The sequence below is a fragment of the Bidens hawaiensis genome, unplaced genomic scaffold, assembly GCF_021521415.1.
Source record: "Bidens hawaiensis isolate Kalapana, Puna unplaced genomic scaffold, B.hawaiensis_p1.1 tig00046573_1, whole genome shotgun sequence".
Classification (NCBI taxonomy): domain Eukaryota; kingdom Viridiplantae; phylum Streptophyta; class Magnoliopsida; order Asterales; family Asteraceae; genus Bidens; species Bidens hawaiensis.
This window is the reverse complement of record NW_027498304.1, coordinates 1-17,938: the sequence shown is the minus strand read 5'-3', so window position 1 is coordinate 17,938 and position 17,938 is coordinate 1. Positions and strand designations below refer to the sequence as shown.

Below are 17,938 nucleotides of genomic sequence, written 5' to 3'. Positions count from 1 at the left end.
CTATACTGATCACAAAAGCCTACAACACATATTCGATCAGAAAGAGCTAAACATGAGACAAAGGAGATGGGTAGAACTGTTAAATGATTATGATTGTGAGATTAAATACCATCCGGGTAAGGCCAACGTAGTAGCTGATGCTTTAAGCCGAAAAGACAGAATCAGACCATTAAGGGTACGAGCACTCGGAATGATTGTTCAAAGTAGCCTAACCGAACAAGTTCGCGTTGCACAAGATGAGGCCTTGAAGGCAGATCAGCTAGAAAAAGAAGAACTACATGGAAATGAAAGGAATTTTGAGAAGAAAATTGATGAAGTATATTATTACAAAAACCGGGTCTGGATTCCAACACTTCATAAACTCCGAAAGCTGATTCTTGATGAAGCACACAAATCCAAATATTCTATTCATCCAGGTACTGATAAGATGTATAAGGATGTTAAAGAATTTTACTGGTGGCCTGGTATGAAAAAGGATATAGCCGTGTATGTAAGTAAATGTGCAACATGTGCAAGGGTAAAGGCGGAATATCAAAAACCTTCGGGAATGTTACAACAACCCGAAATCCCACAATGGAAATGGGAAGAAATTACCATGGACTTTGTGACACACCTTCCTAAAACCTCTCGAGGACACAACGCAATTTGGGTAATTGTGGATCGATTAACCAAATCCGCACACTTTATTCCCATCCGTAACAACTAAACCACCGAAAAACTCGCTCAAATTTACATCGATGAAATAGTATCTCGACACGGAGTACCTCTTTCGATTATTTCCGATCTAGACAGTCACTTTACTTCACATTTCTGGCAAGCAGTACAAGAAGCCTTGGGAACCCGAATCGACCTAAGTACGGCTTACCATCCCCAAACTGATGGTCAATCTGAACGAACCATCCAAACCTTAGAAGATTTACTTCGTGCTTGTGTACTGGACTTCAAAGGGAATTGGGATCAACACCTCCCGCTCATTGAATTCTCTTACAATAACAGTTATCACAGTAGTATACAAGCAGCACCTTATGAAGCTCTATACGGGCGAAAATGCAGATCACCACTATGTTGGACAGAAGTGGGTGATACTCAAATTTCAAGATCCGATTTAATTCAGGAAACCACCGATAAGATTCACCAGGTTAAACAAAAATTGAAAGCTGCCCGTGACCGACAAAAGAGTTATGCCGATGTTCGCAGAAAACTGTTATCTTTTGAAATAGGTGATAAGGTATTTTTAAAAGTATCGTCATGGAAAGGTGTTATAAGATTTGGAAAGACTGGTAAACTAGCCCCGAGATACATCGGACCTTTTGAGATTGTCGCAAAAATTGGTCCCGTAGCTTACCGATTAAAACTACCCTTAGAACTGAGCACTATTCACGACGTGTTTCATGTATCGAACCTGAAAAATAGTTTGACTGATGAAACGACAATTGTACCACTGGAAGATGTTCAGATCAACGAAAAGCTCAACTTCGTAGAAGAACCGGTAGAAATTGAAGACGGGAAAACCAAACAGTTACGACACAACAAAATTTCATTAGTAAAAGTTCGGTGGAATTCAAAACAAGGACCCGAATATACTTGGGAACGAAAGGACGAATTCCGAAAGAAATACCCACACCTGTTCCCTAGAAAACCGATGACACATTAAATTTCGAGGACGAAATTTCTTAACGGGGGGAGAATGTGACATTCATGACAAAACGAGGTACACTATATTTATTACGTAACAAGTAAACGATAAATCGGTTAATTCGTAGTACTTAAACGAGTAACCGACCGATACTAATTATGACCCGTATACATACTGAGGGGTCATATACGAGTTATATATATGTTATAGAGGCTAACATATTGATATTTAGGCCCCGGTACGTTTAAAACTCTTTAAACGAAAAAGGTTTCGTTTATCGATACGCTATAAGCTTAAACGCAATCGTTAATATCAAAACAAGCATTGTAGCATCCGTTAAGCCAAAAAAGATTTATAAAACACTTATATGACATGTTCTAAGCAATCCGTGAAAATATTTTGGAATTTTACAACGAGTCAGTACGTTTTTCTTATTTTACAAAAATAAGCTGAAAAACACTCGTTTTTGCGCTATTTCTCATACCCGAATTAATTTTCTTGCGAAAAAACCGAACCCGAACTAAATTTGAAGTGGGCTTTTCATGTTTGGGCTTGTATGATCATATTAATGGGCCAAAACAGCCCATTATGGGCCTTTACATAGTTCCGATCGGAACAGCCTACCAAACATCACATTTGTTTTTTTTTATATAACTTAATCATTAAGTCATTGTTATTCATTCTAACATACAAAATTTTGAAGTCCAAAGCAGCTCCAGCTCTGCTCTATCAACTCCCCTTCAAAACCCTAAGGTAAGATCAAGTTTTATGAAAATTTAACCAAGTTTGATTCATATAATTAACTTATAAACATGTTTTAGTTAGTTTTAAACATGTTTAACCACCCAAAAACCCTAAAAATCAAGTAAAATCATGTTTTGATGTTAAACATGTTTACAAACCAGGAACATATACTTTTTTGGTCAAAAACGCGGATTAGAACATGAATACAACGTTTTTACGGTTAGAAAGTTCGGTTTGAACCCAAAACCGTAACCCTAATTATCAAGGCTGTTACATGGATGATTTATGCTTGGTTTGATATTATATGATATGTAGATATACTGAGTTTGCAACCCGAGACCCGGAAAGTCGTTTAAGCTAGCAAAATTCATCGAAAACCAACAAGGTAAACCCGTAACACTCGTTTAGGGGCTGTTTAGTATTAGGTTGTGACGTGCTTGTTGTTAGCTTGTGAAAACTTGCAGCGACATTAGGGATCATATAAATGAGTCCCTGTTCAAATTTGGTAATTTTTCGATAAACGGAGAATATTTGGTGAATTTATTTCCGTTTATGAGCGTTTATTTGGGAAAAATAGCTAAACATATTGAAAAATTATGAAACTTGGTTTTGGAGTTTAATATGTGATGGTAAGATCACTGGTAAAGTTTGGGAATCATTGGAAATGTCTAAGTATGGTTTGTGCGATCATGGTATAACCGAATTTTAACAGCCGAAAAAACGCACAAAAAGGCATTTTGTCAAAAGAGTTAGGTTCTGGAAATTTTGCAGGGGCTATGTAATAACATTGAGGCCATTTGTAAAAATTATCGGATTTTTCAAAGGTCGTTTGATATAAACGGGCCATTTATTACACGATTATAACCTATTAAATGAACTTTTATAAATAAATAATTAATCATAAAATTTATGAAAATATTTTTATAAAATTCTCCATGTCTTAATGTATTTTTACAAAAAGTTACATAATTTATATATAAGTACATATTTAGTTATGATTAATCAAAGATTTAAATTATAATTGTTTTAACGAAACCGGCAGTTTTGTGTTTAACGGACTGACTGGTATGTCAAAATGTCAAAAGTGGTCAAATATCATATTTTTGAATGATATTGATAAAAACGAACTTTTTACGAGATTTCCGGACAAATCGGGTGGATTATGCGCGTTTTGTATAATCAAACCCGTGTGAAAACGGAAACGAACCCTGCGATCAAACCAGACACCGAAACCTTAAAATTCTTTCATAAATCAAATCATTTTATCAATCAATATATTTACTTAAGTTTTATGTGATCTTACCTAATCCCGAAACGTATAAACGATCAACTGAGCTAGGCTCAGGAAACGGTGAAACTGAGCCAAATCCAGTTTTAAACATTTCATAGTATACAACGTCACAATCTAAGACTATGGTCTGTTCTGGGCCTAACAGCTATACCCAGACTATCTATACAGCCCGACTTAGCTTGAACACTGTACTAGTATTAACGATACGATACCGTTTATAGGAATCAGGCTATAAACGAGGCATCTGACTTATTGATACGTAATTTCTGTGCGAACTACGATAAGGTGAGTTTCACGACCTCCACTTTCTAAACTGTTTTACGAACTTTTGGGGTGAAAAGCATGTTTACATAAACTGATATACTTGAAAACGTGTGATGATGTGGATTATCTAAGTACTAACACTTGACAAGTCCCCACAAACACAAGTGATTAACTTCGTGCCGGTGACGTGTGGATAGTACTATCGGTTTGACAAACCCAACTGACAGAGCCGGAGGGGTATGCCGGAACATATGTAAACCCAGTTGCACATTGTCATTATATTTTTACATACTGCTATGTGGTGTTAGACATAGTACATACTTGGGGCAAAGTGGCTGTTAAATGCCAACGGGAGTGCATGGGCAGTGGAGGCCATGTGTTTTAGCTCGTTTCGGTTTCACTTGTGGCTTAGTATAATACATCATACACAGACATATATACATACACACTGTAAACTTTACGAACTCGTGAACTGATTTCATTAATACTCGTGAAACTTGAAACTCACCAACTAGACGTAGTTGACCCGTTTTAACATGCTTTTCAGGTAAAGCAAAAGTGGAATGATTTGCTTACATGCTTGGTGTTAGGAAGAAAGTTGAATAGCTGTGAATAGACGCTGATATAATACTGAATAAGAAGCTCGTAAACCGGTTATGTGTTTTTCACCTAGTTTGTAAACATAGTACCTACCAATGTAATATGATGTAATTTAGCTATGGAATTTCTTTATAAACAATGTGGTTGATACCAGTGTTATCTGTTACATTCCCGTATTACGCTTCCGCAACTACCTAGTCGGGGTGTGACAGTATGACCGTCACTTACACTTAGTAGGATGGCTTAACTTTACTTATATCTGACCTGCGTGGAAGTTTTCCTCATCTTTTCCTTTGAAATTTTCTAAGTGTTCAGAATAAGTTAACCTTTGGACGTGGTAGATAATAGGTTGAAGTTTTGCCTCCTTGTTCGTGATTGTGCGGGTAAGACCGTCACTTGCACTTACAAGGATGGCTAAACTTCACTTACATCTGACCTGCGTGGAGGTTTTCCTTAAAACTTGAAATTTTTACCGTTGTGTTTATGCGGGTTTTGCCGCCTTCCACACGTAACGACTTACTTCTTCCCCTATTTATGCGGTGAATACCGGCACATTCGTGTGGGAAGTTCATAAGTATAAAGGTAAGGCTATCAACACATTGTGAAAGGAGAATCATTTCCATTAGAAGTGGCTCTAGGCCTTTTCTTTACAAGTTTGGAATTGATCTACATATAACATTTGCGTAATTGAGCTCCATTCCATGTTCTTGGGATGGGAGTACCATCGAGCCTTTCGAGCCGGTATGCGCCCTTTCCCAGAACTTCTTTGATAATGTATGGCCCTTCCCAGACCGGGGCCAGCTTTCCTGGGCGTTCTTGGTTCGAAGCCTCGTTGTTACGCAGTATGTAGTCTCCTACATTGAAGTTGCAGAGTCTTACCAGCGTGTTGTAGTACTTTTGCATTTGTCGCTTGTAGTTCTCTTCACGCACTGCGGCTAAGTCTCTGCGTTCCTCGGTTAGCATAAGGTCTAACCGTCTTTCCGCATCATTGTCTTCTGGCTGAATCAAGACCCTTGGTGAGGGTAAACCAATTTCAACCGGGACCATGGCTTCAGTGCCATAAGTGAGACTGAACGGGGTTTCTCCCGTACTGGCCTTCTTCAGCGTTCTGTTTGCCCAAAGGACGTGCGGAAGCTCGTCCACCCAGCTGGATCTGTGTTCCAAGAGTCTTTTCTTTATGCCTTCGACGATGCTCTTATTTGCTCTTTCCACCTCACCATTACCTTGCGGGTGTGCCACTGAGGTAAAGGTGTGGGTGATTTGAAGTTCTTTCAGCCACTGTTGTAGCTTCTTGTCAGCAAAGTTGGTGCCGTTATCGCTCACCAAATTCTGTGGAAGTCCCAAACGACAAATAATAAATTCCCAAATAAATTTTTTGATATGTTTCGCGGTTGTTTGGGCTAAGGGTTTTGCTTCTATCCACTTGGTGAAGTAGTCGATGGCTACCACTAGGAACTGAACATTTCCTGCTGCTGTGGGAAATGGGCCTGTCACATCGATGGCCCACTTCTGAAATGGCCATGAAGAGGTGACTGGTACAAGTTCATTCTTCGGGCGGTGCGTGTTGGGTGCGTAGAGCTGGCAAGACCTGCATTTTCTGATGTATGCCAGCGCATCCGTATGCATCCCCGGCCAAAAGTATCCCGCGTTGTTTAGCTTAGCTACAACAGCGCATGGACCTGCGTGTACTCCACAGATGCCTTCGTGTACCTCCCTTAGGAGGTAGTCAGCATCTTGGTTGTCCACGCATCTTAAGAGTGGGCCAAGAAAGTTACGTCTGTAAAGGATGTCATCGATGAGTTGATAATTCAGTGCTTTACAGCGTAGTTTTCTTGCCTGTGTTTTTGACTCTGGTAGTGTACCTGCCTAAAGGTATTTTATTATTGGTGTCATCCACGTTTCTGTGCCGGTTTGGATGACACAAATTTCCTTGTGCGGGACCGAATGTGCCTCGAGGAGTTCAATGCGGATGTCCTTTCCCAAGTGGGTGAAGGCTAATGATGCAAGCTTGCTTAACGCATCCGCAGATTTGTTTTCACTACGCTTGACGTGTATGACTTTGCAATCGTTAAAATCGCGCATAAGGGTTTTTGCTTGTGCGAGGTACAGGGCCATTGTGTTGTTCACGGCCGTGTACGTCCCGTTGATTTGATTGGCTACTAACATGGAATCCACGTGGGCTTCCAAGTGTTTCACTCCCATCTTACGCGCAATTCTCAGCCCAGCCAAGAATGCCTCATACTCAGCTTCGTTATTCGTACTTGGAAAATCCAGTCGAATAGCGTAAGTGTATTCTTGGCCTGCTGGGTTGGTTAGTTTCAGCCCTGCGCCTGAACCCTCGTTACTGGCTGCTCCATCAGTGTAGAGTCGCCAGACGTCATTGATGTCTTGTGCTGGAGAGGGTTGAGCCTCTTCCTGGCACTCTTTTTCCCGCGATGCAGGCACTTCCGCAATAAAGTCGGCCAAAACCTGGCCTTTTATGGCTGGTCTTGGCTTATACTTTATCGCGTACTCCCCCAACTCAATTGCCCATTTGGCTAGGCGTCCCGATAACTCGGGTTTGCGTAGAACGTTTGCAAGTTTGAAGTTGGAGAGAAAGGTGATTGGGTGACCCTGGAAATATCGTCTTAACCTGCGTGAAGCGTGTATAAGTGCTAAGACTAATTTTTCGAGGGTAGAGTACCGGGTTTCTACGTCTGTTAGGATACGGCTGACATAATAGATTGGCATCTGGATGCCTTTTCGCTCTACTAGCAGGACTGCCCCGGTTGCTCTATCTGTTGCGGAAAGGTATAGGATTAACTCCTCTCCCGCTTTTGGTGCTGTCAGCGTTGGGAGTTCGATCAAGCGTGACCGAATATCCTGAAAAGCTGCTTCCGCTTCTGGTGTCCAGCGGAAGTGCGTTTTCTTTAAACAGTTTCTCAACGTTGACACGAAAGGAAACGACTTATCCGCGTGGTTCGCCAAAAAGCGATTAAGTGCGACTAGTCGTCCATTCAGTGTCTGAGCCTGTTTGATGGTAGTAGGTGATTCCATTTTGATAATGGCTTCGACCTTTTCAGGGTTCGCTCTGAAGCCATCTTTAGTGACGATGACCCCTAAGAACTTCCCTTCTTCCATTCCAAAGGCACACTTGCTCGGGTTGAGCTTCATGTTTATCTTCCTGAGCGTTTTTAAAGTTTCTTCGATGTCTTTCAACATCGCTTCTGCGTCAGGGCTTTTGATGACCAAGTCATCCATGTAGACTTCCAAGTTCCTCCCAATTTGGGCATGAAACTGGTTGTCCATCAGGCGTTGGTATGTGGACCCGGCATTCTTAAGTCCGAATGGCATCATTTGGTAACAAAATGTGCCATCGGGCGTCCGAAAAGCGGTTTTGTCCTGATCATCAACGGCCATGTGGATTTGATGGTACCCCTTATACGCGTCCAGGAAGCATTTAAGGCGAAACGGTGCCAACGAATCCACCTTAAGATCAATTTCGGGTAACGGATAACAATCTTTGGGGCATGCTTTGTTCAAGTCCTTGAAATCTATGCACATGCGCCATTGTTTGTTATTCTTCGGTACCATAACGGGATTTGCAACCCATGTTTGATATCTACTAACGCGTACGATGCCTGCGTCAAGGAGTTCCTTGACTTGGGTTCTACACGCGTTAGTTTGTTCTGGCCCCATTATTCTGCGCTTTTGTACGATTGGCGTAACAGCCGGATCGCATTTGAGCTTATGCTCTGCCTTACTTCGGGGTACACCAGTCATGTCAGCTGGTGTCCACGCGAAGATGTCAGCGCTTTTCTGTAATAAGCGCTTGAGTAAGGTGCGTGTGGGATCAACAACTGTTGGGCCAATGGAAACGGCCTGGTCAGGGTATTTGCCGTTGAAGGCCCATCTTTCTGGTTCGGTGATGGTTGGTTTAGCCATCTTTGGTTTGGGTTTAGATGAGACAGATGCGATGCATACCTGGGGAATGCCGGTGATCATCGCTACACCCTCAGCTGTTGGCCATCCCATCATGCCGTGGACTGAGGATACCACGGCGTTGAATCTTGCCATCCCGTCTCTTCCGAAGAGAATGTCGTATGTGTGGTGTGGCTTCCTCATTACGACAAAATCCACGTCTTCTGTGCGTGAGTGATTCCCGTCCGTAAGAGTGACGGGGAAAGATAGGATACCCAGGGGGGTGTTTGTGCTGCCATCGAACCTTTCCATCGAGGCGTAGATCGTTTCCAGGCGTTCCTTGTCTTCGTCATCTAGCTTGTCGAAGAACTGCCTGTACATCACCGTTGACGAGGCGCCGTTGTCAGCAAGAGTGCGAGAAGTGATGTAGTGCCCCAGCTGGCTTTTGATGACGATAGGGCCTTCTTTGCTGGGTCCTCCTGGCACTCGCGGGAAGCGCACCTCAGCTTCCTTCCACGCGCATGGTTCTGTCGTTCGCCTTTTTCTTCCTCTGATCTTACCATGAACCATGTTGATGCTGATGTCAACGGGCTTTCGTCCGTTGCCTCGGTACCGGTTATCGTTCCTTCCTCCTTTCTTGATTGATGCCACAAGGTGTGCAAGTCTTCCATCCTTGACGAATGTTTCAACAATATCCTTCAAGGATGTACACTCCTCCGTACTATGACCTTTTGTCCCGTGGAAGTCACAGGATTTGCTCTGATCCGCATTAGGTCGCTGCCGGATCATTGGAGCTTTTGGCCATGGTAGTTTTTCAGTGGCAAATATCTCCGTGACGCTTTTGGTGAGTGGCGTCCACCGGTGTTTTTGGCTTGAAGGGTGTGTGTTATTTCTTCCGCCAACAAGAGGGTGAGAGCTGGATGAGGTGTCAAAGTTTACCCTTGACTGCCAAATACCTAGCTTCCTCTTTTTGTTCTGCCGGGCGATCCGAACATTGTTTTCTCTAGTCCTTTGCGTGTAGAGGTGTGTACTCTGGGGAGGATCCCTTCCCAGTTGCTTCTCCGTCTCGGCAAAGCGCTTGGCCGCCGTCATGATGGCATCCCATGTGGATGGCATGCCGTCCTTACCCGTCAATGTGCGGATAAGCTCTGGGTATTCGGCGCCCTGGATGAAAGCGGCGCGAACGAGATCTTCACTTATGTTGCCCAGACTTAGCTTTTTGGAGTTGAAGCGAGTGATGAAGTCTAGTAAAGATTCATCCTCCTCTCTAACGCAGTTGAGGATCGTCCACTGTTCTTCCGTATATTTCCTTTGTTGGCTGAAGTGTTGGCTGAACTTGTTCTGAAAGTCCGCCCAATCATATATGTGATGGACCGGTAAACGATCGAACCATGCCCTGGCCGCTCCAACCTGAGTCATCTGGAACATATAACACCACGTGGGTTCCGTCCAGTTACTGACGGTTGCCCCCGCAATGAATCTGTTCAAGTGGTCGTCTGGGTCGGATAGACCATCATAAGTGCCAATGTTGGACATTTGTTTGGCACTTCTCGGGGCGATTGCTTCCGCAATGTCCCTTGCAAACTTTGACTTTCCTGCATTTGTAGCAGTTGGTCTAAAGGTTTTGGAGAAGTCACGCGGGTTTCTCTCCGCATTCGTTGGTTTAAAGGCTTCCCCAAAATTCCTTGTCGGTTGGAAGTCCGTTTCCTTACGCTTCCCTTTTGCCTTATGGCGAGGGTTTGCGTCGGTATCGGATTCTTCCCGCTCATCGTCTGAGTACTCGCACTCACTGTTCATATTGAGATGTTGGCGAGTACTGCCGAATTCGTCAGCCTGTTGAACTGAACGCAAGCGTTCATCCAACTCAGCTTGGAACTCTTTCTGACGTGCTTCGGCCCACGCCTTAACTTGATCTAGTGTTTGGCGAGGGACCCTCGTTCGTTTTTCCAACTGGGCATCAGTGAACCCCAGTGGAATATTGTTTACTGCACTTGCCCCGGCTTGGGTAACCAGGGTAGTGTTCGTAAAATTTGTATAACCGCCGGTGTTCCCAGTTGCTGGGGTTGTGGTCACCGGGGTTTCTTGGTCACTTACTGGCCTTGGGACCGGAGTAACGTTAACCATTTCTTCAGAAATTTTGAAAAAACTAAGAATTAGTTCTAGCTTTTATGCACGGATGGCGCCAATGAAGAAACACTAGGTGACCCGGGGCAGATTACGGATAATCTGGGGGTTAAGTAATGTTTCCCACGGGGATGAGGTCCAGCAGAGAAGGTCGTTCTTCAGGTGACCTGCAAAACAGACACCGTAAGCTCGTCACTGAGAAGGGGGGGGGGGTTCCTCCTTGTGACCACCCTCCGGCGTGAGAATCAGACTAGATTGCTCTGAATATAAGTGTATATTAAGAGATTGCTAGATAAGATAACGAGATATCAGATGATGTCCTTACCATTCCAAGGTGTTGGAGTATTTATAGCCGAAGGTAGGTTTCCTAGAAGGTACAGCCGGCTGAATAGTATTCCTGTTCTACCAACAGTGGACTACGCACAGGCCATGCTGGTTGGTGGATAGACTACGGCCGACAGTAACAAGGTCGGCTGTACACTGTTCCTTTACTGCCGGCTATGCACTGTTCCACCAACTGTAGGCTGCGCACGTCCCATAGTAAGGGTTGATGAGTAGGCAGCGGCAAATAGTGACAAACAGTACTAGAGGGTGCTCCTCCTCGTACTGTTGTCGGTGAGCTGTCACCCTGTGATTGGTTCATTGGGCTGTTCTGGTCAGATCGTCTGTTCTGCCCATACCTTAGTAGGTATAGTACAAAAGATCTTCCAGAAGCATACGGACTGGCTCATTTGGGCGGGAGTATTCCCGCCTTGCTCATTCCTTCATGTGACTACTGAAGTAGCTAGTGCCTTGTGCGTGTAGCCTTGCTGTCAGTGCGGGTAGCCTTCCCTGATGGCTTGTATCCGCAACTGCGGGAACAAGCGGGGTACTTCACCATTGGGAGGCTTTCCCTGCGGGTACAGCTGGCGTACTGCGCGTAAGGTTTTCTCTGAGCATGGTGGGTCCTGCGGAAGCAGTTGGTCGTTGCGCAGACGTCCCTGTTCAAGGTGAGTCTTGCGGGTCCAATTGGGCTCTGCTGGGACCTACCTCTTCAATTATGAATCTCAGTAGGGTGGGTTAGGGATCCTGTTAACTTAAGATTGCTGATTGATTGATGGTAATTGATCAAGTTTCTTGCTTTATTGGTCTGAATATCGTAAGTTTTGTATTGTGTATGTTGTTGGGAAATTTGTGTTTACTAATTGAGAGTTTCATTATTCTGTTATATGAGTTGTTATATGTCTTATGCATCATCTTTCTTTATTATAATCAATCACTACTTTAGAGATAGATTTTGTGTTCTTGTCTGTCTTCATGTGTAATTTGTTCGATTGGTATATGTGATTTCAGACATGATTCCCAAATTCCAGTCTCAGTAGGGTTAGTTAGATGCTCTATAAACTAAACATTGCTGACTGACTGATGCACTAATGATCAAGTTTCCTGCTTTATTGGTCTGATTATCATAAGTGTTTTTTTTTTTTTTTTTTGTGATTGTTGTTGGGAAATTTGTATTTACTATCATGTTTTATGAGCGTTTTGAAGTCAGAGTTTGAATAAAAATGCATGATTTTGAATTCCCCCAATTTTGGAATATATCCTTTTTAGTATTGACTGTTCGAAATTGTATTAGGCTATTAGCTAGTAAAAGATTCTTATATTGTCTAATTTTTGTTTTGAATTTGAAACTTTGAATTATACAAGCAAGTGTGATTAAAGATAGAGGTCGGTGTTGTCTTTGTTTATTTTTGTTGGAAAACAGAGATGAGTGCATGATGCCTTCTTATTGTTTGCGTGTGAGGACATTTCAATTTAGGTAAAGGGTTTAAAATGGACTAATAAGTTGTACGTTATTGCTGTTTCACTTATGATAGTACCATTCATGTTTGGATTCCCTGTCTCCTATTTGGTTTTATGAATTGTTATTTACTTTTGCCTCTTGGACATAATCCAGTCTGCAGGAAATGTATCCGTAAGAAAATTTCAGATGAAGAACTTGAATGTTGTCCAATATGCAAGATTGATCTTGGATGTGTACCTTTGGAGAAATTGAGGTCCCCCCCCCCCCCCCTCTCTATATATGTGTGTGTGTGTACATATAATGAAAAAATGCACGTCAAATGGCTCTAACAGTCAGTAGTAAAACTCACATAGTTTGAGAGAAAGTGGAATATTGTTATTGATTATAAGATGGATTTATTTTTGCAATATCTGATTAGATTGGTGTGTGAATAAAGGCTATGATTTTGCATCTTTACATGCATATCAAATAAACTATAAGACTATAAAATCTTCATGTGAAACCTAGGGGGTCTATGCATATGATCTAAACCTAATCATTGCAATTTGAGGTTACAACCAGGTTTGAATATCAGCAGTAAGTTTCTGTAATAAAACCGAATATCGAGTTAATGTGGCCAAACACAAGCACATTATTTGCCACATCATCATGTTGACATTGAACCTGTACAGATTACTTTAAACCAAAGTAGTTGATAATTTGAGGGTTTTTATAAAAACTATAATAACTTAAAAGGGTACGTAATACATTAAACATGAATGAAGCATAAAGCATTTGTCTTTAATGTTCATTGTTATTTATTTATTTTGTATTAATCAGGGCGGATCATAATTTGCAAGATGTGAGGGCTAAAATATTCCCAAACAAACGGAGACGAGTGAAGGCCCCCGAAGTAGTGGCTTCAGTTACACTACCCTTAAGACGAAAAGAGAGATCACTTTCATCACTTGTGGTCAACACTCCAAGAGTGTCAACACAAACCCCATTGACCGGAAAACGGTCAAAATTCAACTCAAGGAAGAAATCTCGCGGGCCAAGTTTTTCTGTTGAGAAACGGGCCAAGAAAGAGGATGATTCCATGGATGATTGCCAAGAAAGTTCCAGCTCACCTGAGACTTCAAATAGGATCAAACGCAACTCAAAGCAGGTAAAATGACCAATAATTTTGTCTAGACGTGGTAAATCGGGCGGGTCATGTAACATGTCAAACAGGGTTGGGTAAAAAGTAGTTCTTTAGTTACAAAACCATACTAATGAAACAGTTATCTAAAATTTTTACATACATAATATAGGAGATTATAATCATTGAAATATAGTAGAGAAAATCTTGACCCGTTTGACTAATAGAGAGAAAGTATACCCCGGATTTTTAAAAGTGTCCCAATGGGTTTGGATGAAAATGGGTGCTTTAGTTACAAAACTATTCTAATAAAATTATTATCTAATATTTTTTTCATAAATGTATAGAAGGTATTAATTATTAAAATACAGTAGAGAATATCTTGACTCGTTTTGACTTGTTAGAGATTTAGTGTAACCCATAAAAATTTTCATCTTTTAACCAATTGTAAAAGGGTCAAAAGCTTTTTGTGTCAAAACGGGTGCTTTAGTTACAAACTTATTCTAATGAAATGGTTATCTAATCTTTTTCCATAAATGATATATGAGATTGTAATAGTTGAAACACACTATGAGAAAATCTTGGCCCATTTGACTTGTTAGATATAAGTTATAATGCATAAATTATACATCATTTAAAGGGTCAAATGGGTTCGAGTAAAAATGGGTACTTTTTAGTAAAGTCAATACTGGCTTCGTTAGATTGGACTCTTCACCGCTTATGTGAATATTTTTTTTCAGTTTGATAAATAATTAGTGTTTTACTATGCTTACAAAAACTATTAGTCACCATCTTGTGCTTAATTAATAAATTTAACGAAAGATAATAACAAACATGCAGAATTCTTCAACTGGTGAAGAAAAAGAAAACGGTCAACCATGGGACAAAAAAGTTGACTGGAAACCATTGAACGATGGTTTGAATGCATAAAACCTTTTAATGGAAGCAGCAAACAGGAGTAAATCATCAAAACATGCTTCTCAAGGACCTATTATCAAATCAGAACCGTCATACATGTTAAAAGTTGATTAAAACGTGTCCAAATCGAAAGGAAAAGATGCGTTACAGAGATCTAAAATTCCAGATGATAGCCATGAGGCCGATGATGCTACTGATTCGTTAAAACCTAAAAAGTTAAGAAGAAAACGCAAAAAGAAAGATGGCGATTTAGAGGATTCGGGTGTTGCTGCCGCCCAAACGATGGTGGTTGCTGGCGGCAGTAATGGTGGCCTGGAGAAAAGAACATATCCTATTTGGTTCCAGCTGGTGCCATTTGTAGAACAGTGAGGACTTTGCTTTATCTTTAAAGTAGTTACAGGTGGCAATTTTGATCCGTTAATATAAACGGGTCAATGTGGGCCTAACGAGTGAAACCGGGTCAAATGGGTTGAACAAATTGTGAAAGTTGGTTTTTATTGCATAAAAACCATCTAAATCAGTATTTTAACAAGTTAGATTATTACTGGAATAATATGATTTTTTTTAAATCTTTGGCATGGTATTTTATAATAAAAAAGTGTTGTTGAGTCAAAGTCAACACTACCAAAATTACCCTTTTTGACCCGTTAACATTTGAACATGTCAATTTGGGCTCTAGTTAGTGAAAACGGGCCAAATGGGTTGAAAAAAGTTAGTTTTTAATGCATAAAACCTTTTAAACCATTTTATTTAAAAAGTTAGATTATTGCCGGAAAAACATGATTTTTGTAATAATAATATTTGAGACACTATTTGTTAATAAAAAAGTGAAAACATGTTTTGAATCAAGGCCAACGTTACCAAAAATGGTCCTTTTGACACATTAATAATATATGAACGAGTCAGTTTGGGCCCTAACGAGTGAAAAGGGTCAAATGGGTTGAAGAAGCTGAAAACGTTAGTTTAACACACATAAGCTTGTGCATCCATCTATTTAAAAAGTTTAATTATTACTGGAAAATATGATTTTTTTTTACTATTTGTTAATAGAAAAGTGAAAGAACGTATTTTTAGTCAAAGTCAAAACTACCAAAATGACCATTTTGACATGTTAATATATGAACTGTTCAATTTGGGCCCTAACGAGTGAAAACTGGTCAAATGGGTTGAACAAGTTGAAAAACGTTAGTTTTGAATGCATAAAACCTTTTAATCGTTCTATTTAAAAGTTAGATTATAATTGCAAAACTATGATTTTTGTAACAATATTTGACATGCTATTTGTTGATAAAAAGGTGAAAGAAAGTGCTACGAGTCAAAGTCAACACTACCAAAATGACCCTTTTGACTTGTTACACAACCAGGCCCACACACACATTCTAAAATAGATTTGAGTGAATAATAAATGCCTGTTTTATTGTTGATTTTCTTTAAATGTTTTTCAGGGAAGGTGAACCCTTACGCCAGATAGAGGGACGCTATGTTAAATTAAAGTGAGTTATCTATATATTATATCATATATGCGTTAATGATATGAACAAGTTATCCGTCTGATACTGGTTTGTTATCCTGTTTGTCTAACTTTAAGAAAAATGGATGCCTACCAAAAAACTCATAAAAGTTAAGTGATTTGGATGCTTAAGAAGCTGGTTTCTGATTTAAATTTGTATTTCAGATTGTAATTAACGCTAACAAGAATTTAAACAACATATAATTGACCCATATAATAAACAGAATAATTTGGGTTATGTTGCACTTCTGTCAAGTGAAACATGTAAAGAATTATTTAGCTAATATAGAAAAGGTTCAAATTAGTCAAACAGTGTATTTAAATGCATAAAAACCTCATGAATCACTTTATCAAAAAATTATTTTAATAATATAGTTTCTATAATCATATTTAGCACTTTATATAACAGTATTCTAATAATATTGTTACAGTGATGGAAATGTACCAATTTCAATAATCCAAAAACTGGTGATGAACAAACTACAACTTCCAAGCGAAAACGAGGTAAATTACTCGGTTTTGTGGGCCATTCTATATCATGTGTAGAAAACAAAGATATAAACAAATGTGTTTTTGTTTGTTTTGTTATTTCAAGGTTGAGCTGAGATGCATGGGTCAGCCGGTGGGTCCCACGCTGCAGCTACGTAATCTGATGGATCAATGGCTGCAGGCTCACCCGGACACAATAACCGCAAATGTTGGTTCATCTGCACATGAATTTGTCATGGAAATATCATATGCTAAGAAGGCTCCTGCTCTAGCTGTGGTCCAGTGAGTTTGTGAATCGCGATGATACATTGAGGGAAACGGGCTAATGATCTTGGCTGTGCTGATTAGTTTATGAGATTATAAGTTGATATTTGGTTATAACTTTTAAGTGAATTTTGTTCAATTCCTATTTGGATCTGTTGTTCATGCTGTATTTTGTGATTCAAGTTTTATCTCACGGTAAATTGTTCAGATTGTTTAGGTTAACTGAACCATCGGTTAATTGTTTGATTTAGTTAATTCGGTTATTTGTTTACCCTTATTAACACATACATATATATTTGTTAACAAGTAGATTACACGAAAAGACATGTTTGATGCAATCAAACGTAACAAGTTAAATAACACTATAAGTTGAACCTGCTATGTGTGCCATAAACGAGTCAACCCGTTTTTAATCGTGTCAATGTGTCATTAACATGCCTACCCGCGTGTAAACGAACAGACTTCTTCGAAAAGGCATATATTAAATCCACTATACAAACAACAAACTTTCAAATCAATTCAAAATACATTTAATTCCTTTTATATTCCGATAATTCCAATCTCAGCAAGTATCTCCTTGCAGCGCGGATCGATCTCCTTAACCATAAAACCCGATAGGATTAGCCACACGACTCTTCCCTCGCACCCCATTCTTATCCGTCAACGAAACCCGAGCAATGCTCTCATCATCCATCACCTCGGGGCACTTTTTATCCGGGCTCTCGGTGAGCCGCACATCACAAATCTCCTCCTCATGGTCCCCGGAAACAGTAATGCTGTACATCCCGTTGGAGTCGCTCGACCCCTCGTGTTTGCAGGTCTCGGATCCGGACTCACGTTTGCGGCAACGGAGGGTGACTTTCGTGTTGGGGACGGGGTAAGAGATTTTGGTAGGGAATTGGATGCGGCACGGGTCGCAGTAGACTTTGCCTTTGACGACGAATGTTTCAGAGCCGTTGGAGGGGGTGGGGAGAAGGGGAGGGGGCGGTGGTGGCGCGGCAAGTGGCGGGGCCGACGATTGAGAGGGTTGTGCAGAAGAGGGCCAGTACGGCGGCGTAATTCGCCATTTTTTATATATATGTATTTTGGGCGGGAGGCAGGTATATTGGAAGTTAATCCTGAAACGAAGATAGAATAGAAGGTGGATATGATTATCAATTAAGAAGTGGTGATGGGAGGAGGTGTTAAATAAATGGAGATTAATGTGTTTTGATGGGGAGTAAGAGGATTAGAGGAATTGGCGGGAATGGTGGTTAGATTTCTGTTTTTAGGATGTCTTTTTTTATTTTTTTGTC

The 17,938-nt window shown here is 40.6% G+C and overlaps 2 pseudogenes across 1 annotated transcript in view; one reads left to right on the top strand and one right to left on the bottom strand.

Annotated features, from left to right (window-relative positions):
* LOC143596471 (E3 ubiquitin protein ligase DRIP2-like) overlaps window positions 1–16,716 on the top strand; it is a 30,404-nt pseudogene extending 13,688 nt beyond the window's left edge. Inside the window, exons 2-7 of the transcript XR_013146716.1 lie at window positions 12,496–12,595; window positions 13,162–13,489; window positions 14,303–14,745; window positions 15,826–15,873; window positions 16,322–16,394; window positions 16,486–16,716. The product of XR_013146716.1 is annotated as an E3 ubiquitin protein ligase DRIP2-like (transcript). The remainder of the gene's footprint in view (window positions 1–12,495; window positions 12,596–13,161; window positions 13,490–14,302; window positions 14,746–15,825; window positions 15,874–16,321; window positions 16,395–16,485) is intronic.
* Window positions 16,717–17,183: 467 nt separating this feature from the next.
* LOC143596466 (major pollen allergen Lol p 11 pseudogene) lies at window positions 17,184–17,710 on the bottom strand (annotated as a pseudogene).
* Window positions 17,711–17,938: the final 228 nt, after the last annotated feature.